Source organism: Ursus arctos, unplaced genomic scaffold (genome assembly GCF_023065955.2).
Source record: "Ursus arctos isolate Adak ecotype North America unplaced genomic scaffold, UrsArc2.0 scaffold_23, whole genome shotgun sequence".
Taxonomy (NCBI): domain Eukaryota; kingdom Metazoa; phylum Chordata; class Mammalia; order Carnivora; family Ursidae; genus Ursus; species Ursus arctos.
Genome location: NW_026622908.1, coordinates 1,048,172 through 1,067,060, shown reverse-complemented (window position 1 = coordinate 1,067,060; position 18,889 = coordinate 1,048,172). Strand labels below are relative to the sequence as shown.

The window sequence follows — 18,889 nt, the reverse complement described above, 5'->3', positions numbered from 1 at the left end:
TGATTAAAACCCTTCAGAGTGTAGGAATAGAGGGTACATTTCTCAATCTCATAAAAGCCATCTGTGAAAAGCCTACTGCAAATATTATTCTCAATGGGGAAAAGCTGGAAGCCTTTCCCTTAAGATCAGGAACTCGACAAGGATGCCCACTCTCGCCACTATTATTCAACATCGTACTGGAAGTCTTTGCAACAGCAATCAGACGACAAAAAGGGATCAAAGGTATTCAAATCGGCAAAGAAGAAGTCAAAATGTCTCTCTTCGCAGATGACATGATACTCTATGTGGAAAACCCAAAAGAAGCCACTCCCAAACTATTAGAAGTTATAGAGCAATTCAGTAACGTGGCGGGATACAAAATCAATGCTCAGAAATCAGTTGCATTTCTGTACACGAATAACGAGAACGAAGAAAGAGAAATTAGGGAATCCATCCCATTTACAATAGCACCAAAAACCGTACGTTACCTTAGAATTAACCAGAGACGTAAAGGACCTATATTCTAGAAACTATAAATCACTCTTGAAAGAATTAAGGAAGACATAAAAAGATGGAAAGGTATTCCATGCTCAAGGATCAGAAGAATTAACATAGTTAAAATGTCCATGCTACCCAGAGCCATCTACACTTTCAATGCTATCCTGATCAAAATACTGAGGACATTTTTCAAAGAACTGGAACAAATAGTCCTTGAATTTGCATGGAAACAGAAAAAGCCATGAATCTCCAAGGAACTGTTGAAAAGGAAAAATAAAGCTGGGGGCATCACAATGCCAGATTTCGAGCTGTACTACAAAGCTGTGATCACAAAGACAGCATGGTACTGGCACAAAAGCAGACACATAGACCAATGGAACAGAATAGAGAACAGAGAAATGGACCCTCGGCTCTTTGTGCAGCTAATATTTGAGCAAGGAGGAAAAAACATCCGGTGGGGAAAAAAGTCTCTTCAATAAATGGTGCTGGGAAAATTGGACAGCTACATGCAAAAGAATGAAACTTGACCACTATCTCACACCATACACAAAAATAAACTCCAAATGGATGAAAGACCTCGATGGGAATCCATCAAAATTCTAGAGGAGAACATAGGCAGCAACCTCCACGACATCGGCCAAAACAACCTTTTTCATGATACATCCCCAAAGGCAAGAGAAACAAAAGATACAATGAATTTATGGGACTTCATCAAGATTAAAAGTTTCAGCACAGTCAAGGAAACAGAAAATCAAAGAGGCATCCCACTGAATGGGAGAATATATTTGCAAATGACACTACAGATAAAGGACTGGTATCCAAGATCTACAAAGAACTTCTCAAACTCAATACACGAGAAACAAATAAACAAATAAAAAAATGGGCAGAAGATATGAACAGACACTTTTCCAATGAAGACATACAAATGGCTAACAGACACATGAAAAAATGTTCAAAATCATTAGCCATCAAAGAAATTCAAATCAAAACCACACTGAGATACCACCTTACACCAGTTAGAATGGCAAAAATAGACAAGGCAAGAAACAACAATTGTTGGAGAGGATGTGGAGAAAGGGGATCCCTCCTACACTGTTGGTGGGAATGCAAGTTGGTACAGCCACTCTGGAAAACAGTGTGGAGGTCCCTTAAAAAGTTAAAAATTGAGCTACCTTATGATCCAGCCATTGCACTACTGGGTGTTTACCCCAAAGATACAGACGTAGTGAAGAGAAGGGCCATATGCACCCCAATGTTCACAGCAGCAATGTCCACAATAGCTAAATCGTGGAAGGAGCCGAGATGCCCTTCAACAGATGACTGGATTAAGAAGTTGTGGTCCATACATACAATGGAATATTACTCAGCTATCAGAAAGAACGAGTTCTCAACATTTGCTACAACATGGATGGCACTGGAGGAGCTAATGCTAAGTGAAATAAGTCAAGCAGAGAAAGACAACTATCATATGATTTCTCTCATCTATGGAACAAAAGAACTAGGAAGATCGGTAGGAGAAGAAAGGGATAAAGAAAGGGGGGGTAATCAGAAGGGGGAATGAAACATGAGAGACTATGGACTATGAGAAACAAACTGAGGGCCTCAGAAGGGAGGGGGGTGGGGGAATGGGATAGACCGGTGATGGGTGGTAAGGAGGGCACGTATTGCATGGTGCACTAGGTGTTATACGCAACTAATGAATCATCGAGCCTTACATCGGAAACCGGGGATGCACTGTATGTTGACAAACATAATAAAACATTAAAAAAAGAAAAAAAAAAACTGTGAGATGCAAGATGCTTTCTCTATGGTGTTCTTTCAGAGACTTCAGTATATGGCACTTTCCTTATGTTTTCTTAGACGCCTGTTGAAATGCTTTCATCTTCATGATAGAATACGTGAGGTGAAAGATGGCTTCGATACAATATTCTGTCTTAAATATTCGTTATTGGCTCTTTCCCTATGCTTTTATTCCCACTCTGAAACATTCTTCCATCATCATGACAGACGACGGGAGTTGGAAGACTGTTTCCATGCACTCCTATTACTGAGAGTTACATCTGGGGCTGTTTCCTTAAGTGAACCTTAAGGAAACACATATAGGGAAGCCCTAGTGTCTTCACTGATCAAAGTTGCCGTCTCTCTACACAAACTCTTTAGCTAATTGACTGATTGCACTTTCTTTTTGTTTTCACACAACCTTTTCGAACGGCTTTCATCCTCATGAAAGAAGTGAGTTGAGTGATGCTTTCTGTGTAGTATTATTACAGTTTTAAACGAAGTGCATTATCTTGATGCTCGCAGGCACTGTTTTGCACAATGCTCCCACTTCATGAGAAAAGATGTGAGGTGCAAGATGCTTTTAGATAGAGTATTCTCTCCTAGTGTAAAGTAGGTGACACCTTCCTTATGCATTCGTAGACACTTGAAAAACTTGCGATCATCCTCACAGAAGCTGTGACTTGGAAGATGGTGTCCATTCGGTGTTCTGACTGAGATTTGTATATAGTGCCCTTTTCCTTAAGGTTCAAGGCACGTGCTGGACAACGGGTGTATATTCATGGGTCACCATGTTACTTCGATGTTGCCTTCTATCAACACGGAGTTGTTTCTCACAACTACTTAGATAGGACCTCTCCTTATGCTTTCACTTGCACTTCTGCAAGTACTCCCATCTTCATTACAGAAGATGTGAGTTGAAAGATTTTTTTCCAAGGGTGTTCTTACCTGAGTATACAGAATGTTCCTTAGGTTTCATGCAGATTTTGTAACATACATCCACCCTCATGAACTTGATTTGGAAAGTTGTCTCCAGATGGTGCTCTTTAATAGTGCTAAGCGTATGGCACTTCTTTTACCGTTCAACACAGATATTTGAAAAAGCTTCTCTCTTCATGCATCAGGATGTTTGAAGTTTCATTCTCTATACAGAACCTTGGTGCTCAGAGTGGAGTAAACGTCATTTCTTTACAAGTTCCTTTACCCTTGAGCCAATGCTTTCAGCCTCATGAGAAAAGATCTGAGTTTCAGACAGTGTCCTACGGATTTCCCTCATAAAGTTAAGCGTACAATAATTCCCTTATGCTGAGAAACACTTCTGAGAATGCTTCCAACTTCGTAAAAGAAGACGTGCCTTGAAGGATGGATTCGGTACGGTCGTTTCTTGAAGCTAAGTCTCTGCCACTTTCCTTATGCTTTCAGGGCAATGATGCAAACGTTTCCATCTTCATGACAGAATTTGTTGGTTGAAAGATGCTATCTACCCAGTGCTCTCACCTACTATTAAGTTTATGGCACTTTCATTAAGGTTCAACACACAGGAAAGAAACCCCGGTTGATCCATTTGTCAGGAGGTTGGTTTGATATTGTTTTCTATCTACACAGATTTGGTTCTTAGAATTAAGTAGACGGCACTTCTTTATGAGCTCGCACACATTCTTACCAAGGCTTCCGTCTTCACTACAGAAGTTGTGAGTTGAGACATGGTGTCAATACAGTGTTCCTGTATAGAGTGAAACAACGCGCTTTATGCGTCTGTTTTCACAGACAGGTTTGCACATACTTCCGTTTTTATGACAGAAGACTGTGAGATGCAAGATGCTTTCTCTATGGTGTTCTTTCGTGGACTTCAGTATATGGCACTTTCCCTATGTTTTCTTAGACACCTGTGCCAATAGTTTCATCTTCACGACCGAAGATGTCAGGTGAATGATGGCTTTGATACAATGTTCTTCTTGAAGATTGGTTAGTGGCCCTTATGCTTTCATTCCCACTCTGCAACATGCTTCCATCATCATGACAGAGGATGGGAGTTGGAAGACCCTTACCATGCTCTTCTTACTGAGAGTTACGTCTATGGCAGTTTCCTTATGGTTCAACACACATATTGGAAAACCCTGGTGTCTTCAGTGATCAACGTTACCGTCTCTCTGCACAAACCTGATTCACTGAATGGAGTGATGGCACTTTCTTTTCGTTTTCACACAACATTTTTGATCGGCATCCTCTTTTTTTGGAAATTTTGTTTGGAAATTTTAATATGCCTTTCTCAATATCTGATGGAAAAAGCAGACAAAACATTGGTAACAAATGTGACCTAATTGACGTCTATGTAATATTGCATAATACGTGCAGAATACGTTATTTCCAGTGGTCATAGACTATTTACCCAAACAGATGATATGTTGTTCCATGAATCATGTCTACATTTTAACATCCTGAAACTAACTAGATTCTATTCTTAGGCCACCAAGGAATAGAGCCCGAGTCCTCATGAAAAGAAGACCAGGAAATCCCTCCATGTTTAAAAATTCAATGTAACTTTGCTGCATATCCTAAGGGTCAGAGAGGGAATCGCAATGGACATTTTCCACCTTTTCTACATCAGGGCTCACACACAATGGCCCTTTGTCTCTGAAGAGCACTGACTATCCTAACATAGACAGGACTTAAGCCTCCTATCAGGGTTCTGCATGTCCCAGGCACACCTGGCAGCCTTGGCCTGTGCCCACACACACCTCCCTCCAGCTTTCCTTTCTGGTGGCATTGTGTTAAGGTAGTCAACATAGCCATATGGAGATGAGAAGCTCCCCACTCCTAGTGATGATGTTGCTATTGTCCCCACCAAGCTAATAACATGATTTCTGAGAGAATTACAACAAAATAGCAGTTTCTTGACCTTCATGAAAGTGTGAAAATCATCTTGTGAGTCATCTTTTCGAAACACGGTTTCACCATGTGTTCTTTTCTCTGGAAAAGATATAGACCCAATGGTAATTATGGCTCCTGAGCACCTGCTCTTGGGAGACTCCATACTGGCTCTGAGTAGCATTCTCCCTCGTAAACTTCTCAACTGGGGTGTAGATAGAATGAGTCCCATTTTTAGATGGATAGACAAAGGCTCAGAAATGATATGAATTACAGAGGATTTTAGTGTCAGAAACCTAAGTGGGATCTCCAAACTGACTCCAAATCCCTTGTTCTTCCATACAAGGTACCATTTCGCTCTACCCCAGGTCTTCTCAATCTGGAAACCTAGGAAGTATTAGGATTTTCTTGTTGTGTGGCCAAATGGAATGAATTCGGCTGCCTTTTCACCTCTGCCCATCATGATCATGAAGATAATTCTCTCAGTGGAGGACCTTTGAGTCAGAGACTTAAAGATCCCTAGGAATAGAGATACTATACTATTTTTCTGATATTAAAGTGACTGAAAGAACTATGCTTTTTTAATTGATGGAGGCTCTGGTCTGTAGAGTGTCCTGTAAGGTCGGAAATAGTATTTAAAGCAGTTAGCCTCTTCTATAGAGTGAGACAATGCTTCTAAAGATTTCCTAAATATTCCCTTACCTGTGATTATTTATTCCCAACCATCGTAGTGTTTCTATGTTACGATTATGATTTCATTAAGGCCAACGTTGCGGAGAAAGAACTTAGTGTATCCAGGGGCACTTTCGTGTTGTGACAGTGAGCTATTCTGTTGTATTCTGTAGTCCAAGGGAATGGTGCCAGACATCTCTAAGATGTGTAAAATTCTGACTGTAAATGATCTCTATGTTTCAGAGATTTGGGCAGGACAAGGGGAGGAGTCCAGAGACCATGAACGCCTCTGTTACCTGTGTTGACCATGGAGCAGGTAACCTTCTGTAGGGGTCCTTTGATGTCTCTTTACTATTGGAAAGGTGCTTTCATCTCACGTTCCACCATTTGGTAGTGATGATAAGGATAAGAGTAATTTTTATGTCATACCATCTGTGAGGCCTGATCTTGGCCTCCCAGGAAAGCTCTCCTTTAACATTTTACCCAGCTCAAAATGACTGGGCAAACCCTCAAAGCATGGGCCCTATTTCTGCCCCCAGCACTTATTGTCCATATGCATCAAAAAGAAAAAGAGAACCAAAAAATGCCTTTGCCAACATCAAGGTGAGAACACAAAAGAACCTTTCTTGCTCCCATAAGATTAAAGTCATACTGATTTGTACATACTGAAAACATAAGAAAAAGTCTGTCACTTTCTGGAACCTTCTTCCTCATCGTGATGTATAACTATACGTAGCACAACTCAGAACAAATATATGACCCTGCCCTAAATGTTCCTTCCCTGGAGCACTCCCTTCTTTGTGAAGATTGTGTCTCCCAGGCAGCTGTCTTTGACTTGGGTTTGAATAAAACTCTCTTCCTTCCTCTCTAAAATGTTTTAAAAGGTTCCTTCATTTAGTGTCGACAATAACACTCTGTTTTCAAGTGAAAAATAAATGTTCCTGGTTCACAACCGCGACAGAACAGAAGGCCGGCTTTTCCTTCCTTCCCTGTAGAACTAAGCATGTGTATATAGATTGCAGCACAAATGGGCTCACCCTAGAAGGATGTTTTGAAGGTCTGAGAAGCACTATCCACTCCATGGGTGAGACAAGAAGGCAAAGCTATTCCCGCTTGGAGCATTCCTTTTGGCGCTTAAAATTGCCTTGGATATGCATAAAAGCATTGCATTTCCTAAAGCCCAAGGCTGGAACAGTCTGAGAGCAGCTGACCTTGCCAGGAACCAGGCACACCCTTGCAGGAAGGGTTGGTGCAGAAGGGAAGGGGCAGGGCTCTGAGGGTGGTCTGCAGCTAGAGGGGTCCGCGAAAGGGGCCGTGTGTGTGTGTGTGTGTGTGTGTGTGTGTATGTGTGTATGTGTGTGATTGCAGCCCTGCCCATGATCCCCGTCATGCCTGCTCAGGGCGTTTAGCCAAGGAGGTGCCTCCTGGACCTCTGCACTCCCAGAGTTGTGAGTCATGGGGCCGGTTGCCTGGCATTCAAGGAGTTGGAAGCATCATACTCCCCAAGGAATCACCCCATGGGGGTGGAGCTACGTCTCTGTGTGCAGATCCGGAGCAGCCCAAGGACGCAGACCAGGAGCCAAGGAAGTGGAGTTTTGAGAGAGTGGACCTGTGGAGTTCCTGGCTGGGTGAGTGCATGCTGTGTGGCCATAGGTGGGCTTTCTGGGAGTAGGGGTACCCCGGGTAAGAGGCGGGGTTCTGGAAGGGCATGTTGAGAGAGTTCATCATGGAGACTCAGTTTTCTTTCCTTTTTCCCTTGAAAGTCTCTTCTGCCTAGTCTCCGTCAACTGGCCATACACCCCAGACCCAGGAACTCCAGGGCACCCGCTCAGCAAAGCTTTTGTGGGATGGTTCGCAGACATTCCAGGGTTTCCCGTGTTCCCCAGGAAGAGCGAGAGAAAGGACCGCACAGTCCCCAACTTCAGTGCGGTGCCCCTGTCCCCCGACACAGTGCAGGTAATGGACCTTGAGCAGTTCCCCGAGTTCAGCAGGGTATTCCCTGTTCCCTCAGGCACAGGTGTGGCGCTAGGAAGGCCCAGAGCCGTTACCCAACTTCAGCATTGTGCTAGCTGTTTCCTGGGAATGGTGGCAATGGGCTGGGAGATAATTACTACTAAAAGACAAGTCTATGTTTCCCCTTCTCCCAGAAACCACAGCAGGTGTGCAGGCTTTAGGTCCGAGGAGCTGCTTCTCCCCATCTGACAACACTTCTCTGCTCTGGCTCCGCGAGACCCGACGTTCTGAACGTCTGCATCTGAGTCAGTGAGGCAGCTTGACACGGGATCCAGCATTCAGAGAAAGCGGCAGGTCCATTTGGACCTTCCACATCAGGACTGGAAGTAAAACCTCTCATTAACCCACCATCTCCTGGGTTTTTCTCTTTTCTCTAGTTGAGCCATGAAGTAAAACTTAAGTAATAGTTGTCAGCGTTCTGAATTTGGTGAAGGAGGTACTTAGTTTCTGAGCTTGGAGCACTTTGCAGGGGATCCCATTTTCTCTGTTCATTGACTGCTTATGAATGTATTTTGAACAGCTGTTTCCTAGAAACACTCTTTCATTAGAAAGGGAAGGTGAGGTTTACTCTTTGTCTATTTTTAAGATATACGTTTGACAGTGTTTATACAGTTGGGCCTAAGATATGGGTGAGTGGCCACCATTTAGTGTTAGATGGCCTTTTGTCGTCACATACAAATATGGATGATGTCTTTCCAATTCTCAAAGGTGATGTTTCATCACTGATTAGTCCTTTCATCCCAAGAGTTACAATGGGGGTCGAGGGAAAATTCAAAATTATTCAGAGCAGCATTTTCCTCTTTAAAATATATGCTGGTAGTAAGGAGGGCACATATTGCATGGTGCACTGGGTGTAATATGCAACTAATGTATCATCGAAATTTACTGTACTGTATGGAGACTATAACATTATGTAATAAAAAACAATAAAAAAATAAAGGTAAACCTTGTGTATCTAACTATACCAGATGTATCATCTCGATATTTTGAAGTGCCATATTCAATCTGCTGTTTCTTTGGTGGTGGAGTCAGAGGAGAGTCTTTGGGAATTGCTTTCGATAGAGGCATGGTGGTGGCTTCAATTGGGTAGGCGACAGGGGCCCTGGGCTGAGTTCTGGAACTGCTTTACTGATGCTGGGTGAGTCAGGTTATGCCAAAGAGTTTCTGTTTCTTCCCTATGAGACTGACAAAACAGGCTTCCAACGGAAAAATTTTTCGTAACGTGCAAACATGCTCACAAGTGCCTGTGCCAAGGTGAAGCAAATGCCATACACTGATCTGTAAGAGACCACAGTTTGCTAGCAGGAGATAAACCCGAACGAAAACAACACGGGACACTTGAGGCAGAAACGGCTTCCGCCGAAAAATAAGTTCTTGATGTGGAAAACCTATCCAAAGTGGTTGTAGCAAAGTAAACAGAATGCCACACACTTATGTGTAAGAAATAACATTCCCCAGGCATGGTCTAAGCCCAGACATCGTCACTGTGCTTTTGGTAGCATGAGGGAAACCCGAGACCCACATCCCTGACCCATTTGGCAAAACACCGACTTCCAACGGAAACAGTTTTCCTGAGGTGCAGACCCTATCCCAAGTGGTTGTGGCAAGGTAAAGCAAATGCCCTCCACTTCTCTGGAAGAAACCACAGTGCCCAGCCATGTTCTAAGCCCTCCCATCCTCCCTGGGCTTCTGGCAGCAGGAGTGAAAAGAGAGGAGCAGAGCACTGGGACCCGTTTGACAAAACCCGGCTTCCCACGGGAAAGTCTTTCTCCACGTGCAGACATGCTCCCAGGTGCCTGTGGCAAGGGGAAGGAAATGCCATACACTGACGTGGAAGAGACCACAGGGCCCAGGCACAGTCTGAACCCTTCCCTCAACCCGACGGTTTTGCTAGCAGGAGTTCAACCCCAACCAACACAGCCCGGAGATCCCTGGGGCAAAAAAGGCTTCCGACGAACACTAGGTGCTTGCTTTGGAAAACCTATCCCAAGTGGGGGTAGCCAGCTCAACAAAGTGCCACACACCCAGGTGTAAGAAACAACATTGCCCAGCCATGGTCTAAGCCCCTCACCTCGTCCCTGTGCTTTGGGGAGCCGGAGGGACAGCAGAGGCCCACGGCCCTGAGACCCCTTTGCAAAAAGCCGGCTTCCCACAGAGACAGTTTTCCTGAGGTGCAGACCCTCTCCCAAGTGGTTGTGGCAAGGTCAAGCAAATGCCCTCCACTTCTCTGGAAGAAACCACAGTGCCCAGCCATGTTCTAAGCCCTCCCATCCTCCCTGGGCTTCTGGCAGCAGGAGTGAAAAGAGAGGAGCAGAGCACTGGGACCCGTTTGACAAAAACCGGCTTCCCACGTTAAAGACTTTGTCCACGTGCAGACATGCTCCCAGGTGCCTGTGGCAAGGGGAAGGAAAAGCCATACACTAACCTGGAAGAGACCACAGGGCCCAGGCACAGTCTGAACCCTTCCCTCATCCCGGCAGTTTTGCTAGCAGGAGTTCAACCCCAACGAACAGAGCCCGGAGACCCCTGAGGCAAAAACGGCTTCCGACGAACAAGAGGTGCTTGCTGTGGAAAACCTATCCCAAGTGGGGGTAGCCAGCTCAAAAAAATGCCACACACCCACGTGTAAGAAGCAACATTGCCCAGCCGTGGTCTAAGCCCCTCACCTCGTCCCTGTGCTTTGGGGAGCCGGAGGGACAGCCGAGGCCCACGGCCCTGAGACCCCTTTGCAAAAAGCCGGCTTCCCACGGAAACAGTTTTCCTGAGGTGCAGACCCTCTCCCAAGTGGTTGTGGCAAGGTAAAGCAAATGCCCTCCACTTCTCTGGAAGAAACCACAGTGCCCAGCCATGTTCTAAGCCCTCCCATCCTCCCTGGGCTTCAGGCAGCAGGAGTGAAAAGAGAGGAGCAGAGCACTGGGACCCGTTTGACAAAAACCGGCTTCCCACGGGAAAGTCTTTCTCCACGTGCAGACATGCTCCCAGGTGCCTGTGGCAAGGGGAAGGAAATGCCATACACTGACCTGGAAGAGAACACAGTGCCCAGGCACAGTCTGAACCCTTCCCTCATCCCGGCGGTTTTGCTAGCAGGAGTTCAACCCCAACGAACACAGCCCGGAGACGCCTGGGGCAAAAACGGCTTCCAGTACAATAGGTGCTTGCTGTGGAAAACGTATCCCAAGTGGGGGTAGCCAGGTCAACAAAATGCCACACACCCAGGTGTAAGAAACAACATTGCCCAGGCATGGTCTAAGCCCCTCACCTCGTCCCTGTGCTTTGGGGAGCCGGAGGGACAGCCGAGGCCCACGGCCCTGAGACCCCTTTGCAAAAAGCCGGCTTCCAACGGAAACAGTTTTCCTGAGGTGCAGACCCTCTCCCAAGTGGTTGTGGCAAGGTAAAGCAAATGCCCTCCACTTCTCTGGAAGAAACCACAGTGCCCAGCCATGTTCTAAGCCCTCCCATCCTCCCTGGGCTTCTGGCAGCAGGAGTGAAAAGAGAGGAGTAGAGCACTGGGACCCGTTTGACAAAAACCGGCTTCCCACGGGAAAGTCTTTCTCCACGTGCAGATATGCTCCCAGGTGCCTGTGGCAAGGGGAAGGAAATGCCATACACTGACCTGGAAGAGACCACAGGGCCCAGGCACAGTCTGAACCCTTCCCTCATCCCGGCGGATTTGCTAGCAGGAGTTCAACCCCAACGAACACAGCCCGGAGACCCCTGGGGCAAAAACGGCTTCAAAGGAACAATAGGTGCTTGCTGTGGAAAATGTATCCCAAGTGGGGGTGCCCAGGTCAACAAAGTGCCACACACCCAGGTGTAAGAAACAACATTGCCCAGGCATGGTCTAAGCCCCTCACCTCGTCCCTGTGCTTTGGGGAGCCGGAGGGACAGCCGAGGCCCACGGCCCTGAGACCCCTTTGCAAAAAGCCGGCTTCCCACGGAAACAGCTTTCCTGAGGTGCAGACCCTCTCACAAGTGGTTGTGGCAAGGTAAAGCAAATGCCCTCCACTTCTCTGGAAGAAACCACAGTGCCCAGCCATGTTCTAAGCCCTCCCATCCTCCCTGGGCTTCTGGCAGCAGGAGTGAAAAGAGAGGAGCAGAGCACTGGGACCCGTTTGACAAAAACCGGCTTCCCACGGGAAAGTCTTTCTCCACGTGCAGACATGCTCCCAGGTGCCTGTGGCAAGGGGAAGGAAATGCCATACACTGACCTGGAAGAGACCACAGGGCCCAGGCACAGTCTGAACCCTTCCCTCATCCCGGCCGTTTTGCTAGCAGGAGTTCAACCCCAACGAACACAGCCCGGAGACCCCTGAGGCAAACACGGCTTCTGACGAACAAGAGGTGCTTGCTGTGGAAAACGTATCCCAAGTGGGGGTAGCCAGCTCAACAAAACGCCACACACCCAGGTGTAAGAAACAACATTGCCCAGGCATGGTCTAAGCCCCTCAACTCGTCCCTGTGCTTTGGGGAGCCGGAGGGACAGCCGAGGCCCACGGCCCTGAGACCCCTTTGCAAAAAGCCGGCTTCCCACGGAAACAGTATTCCTGAGGTGCAGACCCTCTCACAAGTGGTTGTGGCAAGGTAAAGCAAATGCCCTCCACTTCTCTGGAAGAAACCACAGTGCCCAGCCATGTTCTAAGCCCTCCCATCCTCCCTGGGCTTCTGGCAGCAGGAGTGAAAAGAGAGGAGTAGAGCACTGGGACCCGTTTGACAAAAACTATCTTCCCACGGGAAAGTCTTTCGCACGTGCAGACATGCTCCCAGGTGCCTGTGGCAAGGGGAAGGAAATGCCATACACTGACCTGGAAGAGACCACAGGGCCCAGGCACAGTCTGAACCCTTCCCTCATCCCGGCGGTTTTGCTAGCAGGAGTTCAACCCCAACGAACATAGCCCGGAGACCCCTGGGGCAAAAACGGCTTCAAAGGAACAATAGGTGCTTGCTGTGGAAAATGTATCCCAAGTGGGGGTAGCCAGGTCAACAAAGTGCCAAACACCCAGGTGTAAGAAATAACATTGCCCAGGCATGGTCTAAGCCCCTCACCTCGTCCCTGTGCTTTGGGGAGCCGGAGGGACAGCCGAGGCCCACGGCCCTGAGACCCCTTTGCAAAAAGCCGGCTTCCCACGGAAACAGTTTTACTGAGGTGCAGACCCTCTCCCAAGTGGTTGTGGCAAGGTAAAGCAAATGCCCTCCACTTCTCTGGAAGAAACCACAGTGCCAAGCCATGTTCTAAGCCCTCCCATCCTCCCTGGGCTTCTGGCAGCAGGAGTGAAAAGAGAGGAGCAGAGCACTGGGACCCGTTTGACAAAAACCGGCTTCCCACGGGAAAGTCTTTCTCCACGTGCAGACATGCTCCCAGGTGCCTGTGGCAAGGGGAAGGAAATGCCATACACTGACCTGGAAGAGACCACAGGGCCCAGGCACAGTCTGAACCCTTCCCTCATCCCGGCCGTTTTGCTAGCAGGAGTTCAACCCCAACGAACACAGCCCGGAGACCCCTGAGGCAAACACGGCTTCTGACGAACAAGAGGTGCTTGCTGTGGAAAACGTATCCCAAGTGGGGGTAGCCAGCTCAACAAAACGCCACACACCCAGGTGTAAGAAACAACATTGCCCAGGCATGCTCTAAGCCCCTCAACTCGTCCCTGTGCTTTGGGGAGCCGGAGGGACAGCCGAGGCCCACGGCCCTGAGACCCCTTTGCAAAAAGCCGGCTTCCCACGGAAACAGTATTCCTGAGGTGCAGACCCTCTCACAAGTGGTTGTGGCAAGGTAAAGCAAATGCCCTCCACTTCTCTGGAAGAAACCACAGTGCCCAGCCATGTTCTAAGCCCTCCCATCCTCCCTGGGCTTCTGGCAGCAGGAGTGAAAAGAGAGGAGTAGAGCACTGGGACCCGTTTGACAAAAACTATCTTCCCACGGGAAAGTCTTTCGCACGTGCTGACATGCTCCCAGGTGCCTGTGGCAAGGGGAAGGAAATGCCATACACTGACCTGGAAGAGACCACAGGGCCCAGGCACAGTCTGAACCCTTCCCTCATCCCGGCGGTTTTGCTACCAGGAGTTCAACCCCAACGAACATAGCCCGGAGACCCCTGGGGCAAAAACGGCTTCAAAGGAACAATAGGTGCTTGCTGTGGAAAATGTATCCCAAGTGGGGGTAGCCAGGTCAACAAAGTGCCACACACCCAGGTGTAAGAAACAACATTGCCCAGGCATGGTCTAAGCCCCTCACCTCGTCCCTGTGCTTTGGGGAGCCGGAGGGACAGCCGAGGCCCACGGCCCTGAGACCCCTTTGCAAAAAGCCGGCTTCCCACGGAAACAGTTTTACTGAGGTGCAGACCCTCTCCCAAGTGGTTGTGGCAAGGTAAAGCAAATGCCCTCCACTTCTCTGGAAGAAACCACCGTGCCCAGCCATGTTCTAAGCCCTCCCATCCTCCCTGGGCTTCTGGCAGCAGGAGTGAAAAGAGAGGAGCAGAGCACTGGGACCCGTTTGACAAAAACCGGCTTCCCACGGGAAAGTCTTTCTCCACGTGCAGACATGCTCCCAGGTGCCTGTGGCAAGGGGAAGGAAATGCCATACACTGACCTGGAAGAGACCACAGGGCCCAGGCACAGTCTGAACCCTTCCCTCATCCCGGCGGTTTTGCTAGCAGGAGTTCAACCCCAACGAACACAGCCCGGAGACCCCTGAGGCAAAAACGGCTTCCGACGAACAATAGGTGCTTGATGTGGAAAACCTATCCCAAGTGGGGGTAGCCAGCTCAACAAAATGCCACACACCCTGGTGTAAGAAACAACATTGCCCAGACATGGTCTAAGCCCCTCACCTCGTCCCTGTGCTTTGGGGAGCCGGAGGGACAGCCGAAGGCCACGGCCCTGAGACCCCTTTGCAAAAAGCCGGCTTCCCACGGAAACAGTTTTCCTGAGGTGCAGACCCTCTCCCAAGTGGTTGTGGCAAGGTAAAGCAAATGCCCTCCACTTCTCTGGAAGAAACCACAGTGCCCAGCCATGTGCTAAGCCCTCCCATCCTCCCTGGGCTTCTGGCAGCAGGAGTGAAAAGAGAGGAGCAGAGCACTGGGACCCGTTTGACAAAAACCGGCTTCCCACGGGAAAGTCTTTCTCCACGTGCAGACATGCTCCCAGGTGCCTGTGGCAAGGGGAAGAAAATGCCATACACTGACCTGGAAGAGACCACAGGGCCCAGGCACAGTCTGAAGCCTTCCCTCAACCCGGCGGTTTTGCTAGCAGGAGTTCAACCCCAAGGAACACAGCTCGGAGACCCCTGGGGCAAAAAAGGCTTCCGACGAACAATAGGTGCTTGCTGTGGAAAACCTATCCCAAGTGGGGGTAGCCAGCTCAACAAAATGCCACACACCCAGGTGTAAGAAACAACATTGCCCAGGCATGGTCTAAGCCCCTCACCTCTTCCCTGTGCTTTGGGGAGCCGGAGGGACAGCCGAGGCCCACGGCCCTGAGACCCCTTTGCAAAAAGCCGGCTTCCCACGGAAACAGTTTTCCTGAGGTGCAGACCCTCTCCCAAGTGGTTGTGGCAAGGTAAAGCAAATGCCCTCCACTTCTCTGGAAGAAACCACCGTGCCCAGCCATGTTCTAAGCCCTCCCATCCTCCCTGGGCTTCTGGCAGCAGGAGTAAAAAGAGAGGAGCAGAGCACTGGGACCCGTTTGACAAAAACCGGCTTCCCACGGGAAAGTCTTTCTCCACGTGCAGACATGCTCCCAGGTGCCTGTGGCAAGGGGAAGGAAATGCCATACACTGACCTGGAAGAGACCACAGGGCCCAGGCACAGTCTGAACCCTTCCCTCAACCCGGCGGTTTTGCTAGCAGGAGTTCAACCCCAACGTACACAGCCCGGAGACCCCTGAGGCAAAAACGGCTTCCGAGGAACAATAGGCGCTTACTGTGGAAAACCTATCCCAAGTGGGGGTTGCCAGGTCAACAAAATGACACACAGCCAGGTGTAAGAAACAACATTGCCCAGCCATGGTCTAAGCCCCTCACCTCGTCCCTGTGCTTTGGGGAGCCGGAGGGACTGCCGAGGCCCACGGCCCTGAGACCCCTTTGCAAAAAGCCGGCATCCCACGGAAACAGTTTTCCTGAGGTGCAGACCCTCTCCCAAGTCGTTGTGGCAAGGTAAAGCAAATGCCCTCCACTTCTCTGGAAGAAACCACAGTGCCCAGCCATGTTCTAAGCCCTCCCATCCTCCCTGGGCTTCTGGCAGCAGGAGTGAAAAGAGAGGAGCAGAGCACTGGGACCCGTTTGACAAAAACCGGCTTCCCACGGGAAAGTCTTTCTCCACGTGCAGACATGCTCCCAGGTGCCTGTGGCAAGGGGAAGGAAATGCCATACACTGACCTGGAAGAGACCACAGGGCCCAGGCACAGTCTGATCCCTTCCCTCCTCCCGGCAGTTTTGCTAGCAGGAGTTCAACCCCAACGAACACAGCCCGGAGACCCCTGGGGCAAAAACGGCTTCTGAAGAACAATAGGTGCTTGCTGTGGAAAACCTATCCCAAGTGGGGGTAGCCAGCTCAACACAATGCCACACACCCAGGTGTAAGAAACAACATTGCCCAGCCATGGTCTAAGCCCCTCACCTCGTCCCTGTGCTTTGGGGAGCCGGATGGACAACCGAGGCCCACGGCCCTGAGACCCCTTTGCAAAAAGCCGGCTTCCCACGGAAAGAGTTTTCCTGAGGTGCAGACCCTCTCCCAAGTGGTTGTGGCAAGGTAAAGCAAATGCCCTCCACTTCTCTGGAAGAAACCACAGTGCCCAGCCATGTTCTAAGCCTTCCCACCCTCCTGGGCTTCTGGCAGGAGGAGTGAAAAGAGAGGAGTAGAGCACTGGGACCCGTTTGACAAAAACCGGCTTCCCACGGGAAAGTCTTTCTCCACATGCAGACATGCTCCCAGGTGCCTCTGACAAGGGGAAGGAAATGCCATACACTGACCTGGAAGAGACCACAGGGCCCAGGCACAGTCTGAAGCCTTCCCTCAACCCGGCGATATTGCTAGCAGGAGTTCAACCCCAACGAACACAGCACGGAGACCCCTGAGGCAAAAACGGCTCCCGACGAACAATAGGTGCTTGCTGTGGAACACCATTCCAAGTGGAGGTAGCCAGGTAAACAATGCCACACACCCAGGTGTAAGAAACAACATTGCCCAGGCATGGTCTAAGCCCCTCACCTCGTCCCTGTGCTTTGGGGAGCCGGAGGGACACCCGAGGCCCACGGCCCTGAGACCCCTTTGCAAAAAGCCAGCTTCCCACGGAAAGAGTTTTCCTGAGGTGCAGACACTCTCCCAAGTGGTTGTGGCAAGGTAAAGCAAATGCCCTCCACTTCTCTGGAAGAAACCACAGTGCCCAGCCATGTTCTAAGCCCTCCCATCCTCCCTGGGCTTCTGGCAGCAGGAGTGAAAAGAGAGGAGCAGAGCACTGGGACCCGTTTGACAAAAACCGGCTTCCCACGGGAAAGTCTTTCTCCACGTGCAGACATGCTCCCAGGTGCCTGTGGCAAGGGGAAGGAAATGCCATACACTGACCTGGAAGAGACCACAGGGCCCAGGCACAGTCTGAACCCTTCCCTCATCCCGGCGGTTTTGCTAGCAGGAGTTCAACCCCAAGGAACACAGCCCGGAGACCCCTGAGGCAAAAACGGCTTCCGACGAACAATAGGTGCTTGATGTGGAAAACCTATCCCAAGTGGGGGTAGCCAGCTCAACAAAATGCCACACACCCTGGTGTAAGAAACAATATTGCCCAGGCATGGTCTAAGCCCCTCACCTCGTCCCTGTGCTTTGGGGAGCCGGAGGGACACCCGAGGCCCACGGCCCTGAGACCCCTTTGCAAAAAGCCGGCTTCCCACGGAGACAGTTTTCCTGAGGTGCATACCCTCTCCCAAGTGGTTGTGGCAAGGTAAAGCAAATGCCCTCCACTTCTCTGGAAGAAACCACAGTGCCCAGCCATGTTCTAAGCCCTCCCATCCTCCCTGGGCTTCTGGCAGCAGGAGTGAAAAGAGAGGAGCAGAGCACTGGGACCCGTTTGACAAAAACCGGCTTCCCACGGGAAAGTCTTTCTGCACATGCAGACATGCTCCCAGGTGCCTGTGGCAAGGGGAAGGAAATGCCATACACTGACCGGGAAGAGACCATAGGGCCCAGGAACAGTCTGAAAACTTCCCTCAACCCGGCGGTTTTGCTAGCAGGAGTTCAACCCCAACGAACACAGCCCGGAGACCCCTGGGGACAAAACGGCTTCCGATGAACAATAGGTGCTTGCTGTGGAAAACCTATCCCAAGTGGGGGTAGCAGCTCAATAAAATGCCACACACCCAGGTGTAAGAAACAACATTGCCCAGCCATGGTCTAAGCCCCTCACCTCGTCCCTGTGCTTTGGGGAGCCGGAGGGACAGCCGAAGGCCACGGCCCTGAGACCCCTTTGCAAAAAGCCGGCTTCCCACGGAAACAGTTTTCCTGAGGTGCAGACCCTCTCCCAAGTGGTTGTGGCAAGGTAAAGCAAATGCCCTCCACTTCTCTGGAAGAAACCACAGTGCCCAGCCATGTTCTAAGCCCTCCCATCCTCCCTGGGCTTCTGGCAGCAGGAGTGAAAAGAGAGGAGCAGAGCACTGGGACCCGTTTGACAAAAACCGGCTTCCCACGGGAAAGTCTTTCTCCACGTGCAGACATGCTCCCAGGTGCCTGTGGCAAGGGGAAGGAAATGCCATACACTGACCTGGAAGAGACCACAGGGCCCAGGCACAGTCTGAAGCCTTCCCTCAACCCGGCGGTTTTGCTAGCAGGAGTTCAACACCAAGGAACACAGCCCGGAGACCCCTGGGGCAAAAAAGGCTTCTGACGAACAATAGGTGCTTGCTGTGGAAAACCTATCCCAAGTGGGGGTAGCCAGCTCAACAAAATGCCACACACCCAGGTGTAAGAAACAACATTGCCCAGGCATGGTCTAAGCCCCTCACCTCGTCCCTGTGCTTTGGGGAGCCGGAGGGACAGCCGAGGCCCACGGCCCTGAGACCCCTTTGCAAAAAGCCGGCTTCCCACGGAAACAGTTT

At 49.8% G+C, this 18,889-nt stretch overlaps 1 long non-coding RNA gene across 1 annotated transcript; it reads left to right on the top strand.

Moving 5' to 3' along the window:
• The first annotated feature begins 7,324 nt into the window (after window positions 1-7,324).
• On the top strand, window positions 7,325-8,100 carry LOC130544680 (uncharacterized). The gene is made up of 3 exons (XR_008961147.1): window positions 7,325-7,424; window positions 7,560-7,752; window positions 7,944-8,100. It is a non-coding gene; the product is annotated as an uncharacterized LOC130544680 (long non-coding RNA).
• The last annotated feature ends 10,789 nt before the right edge of the window (window positions 8,101-18,889 follow it).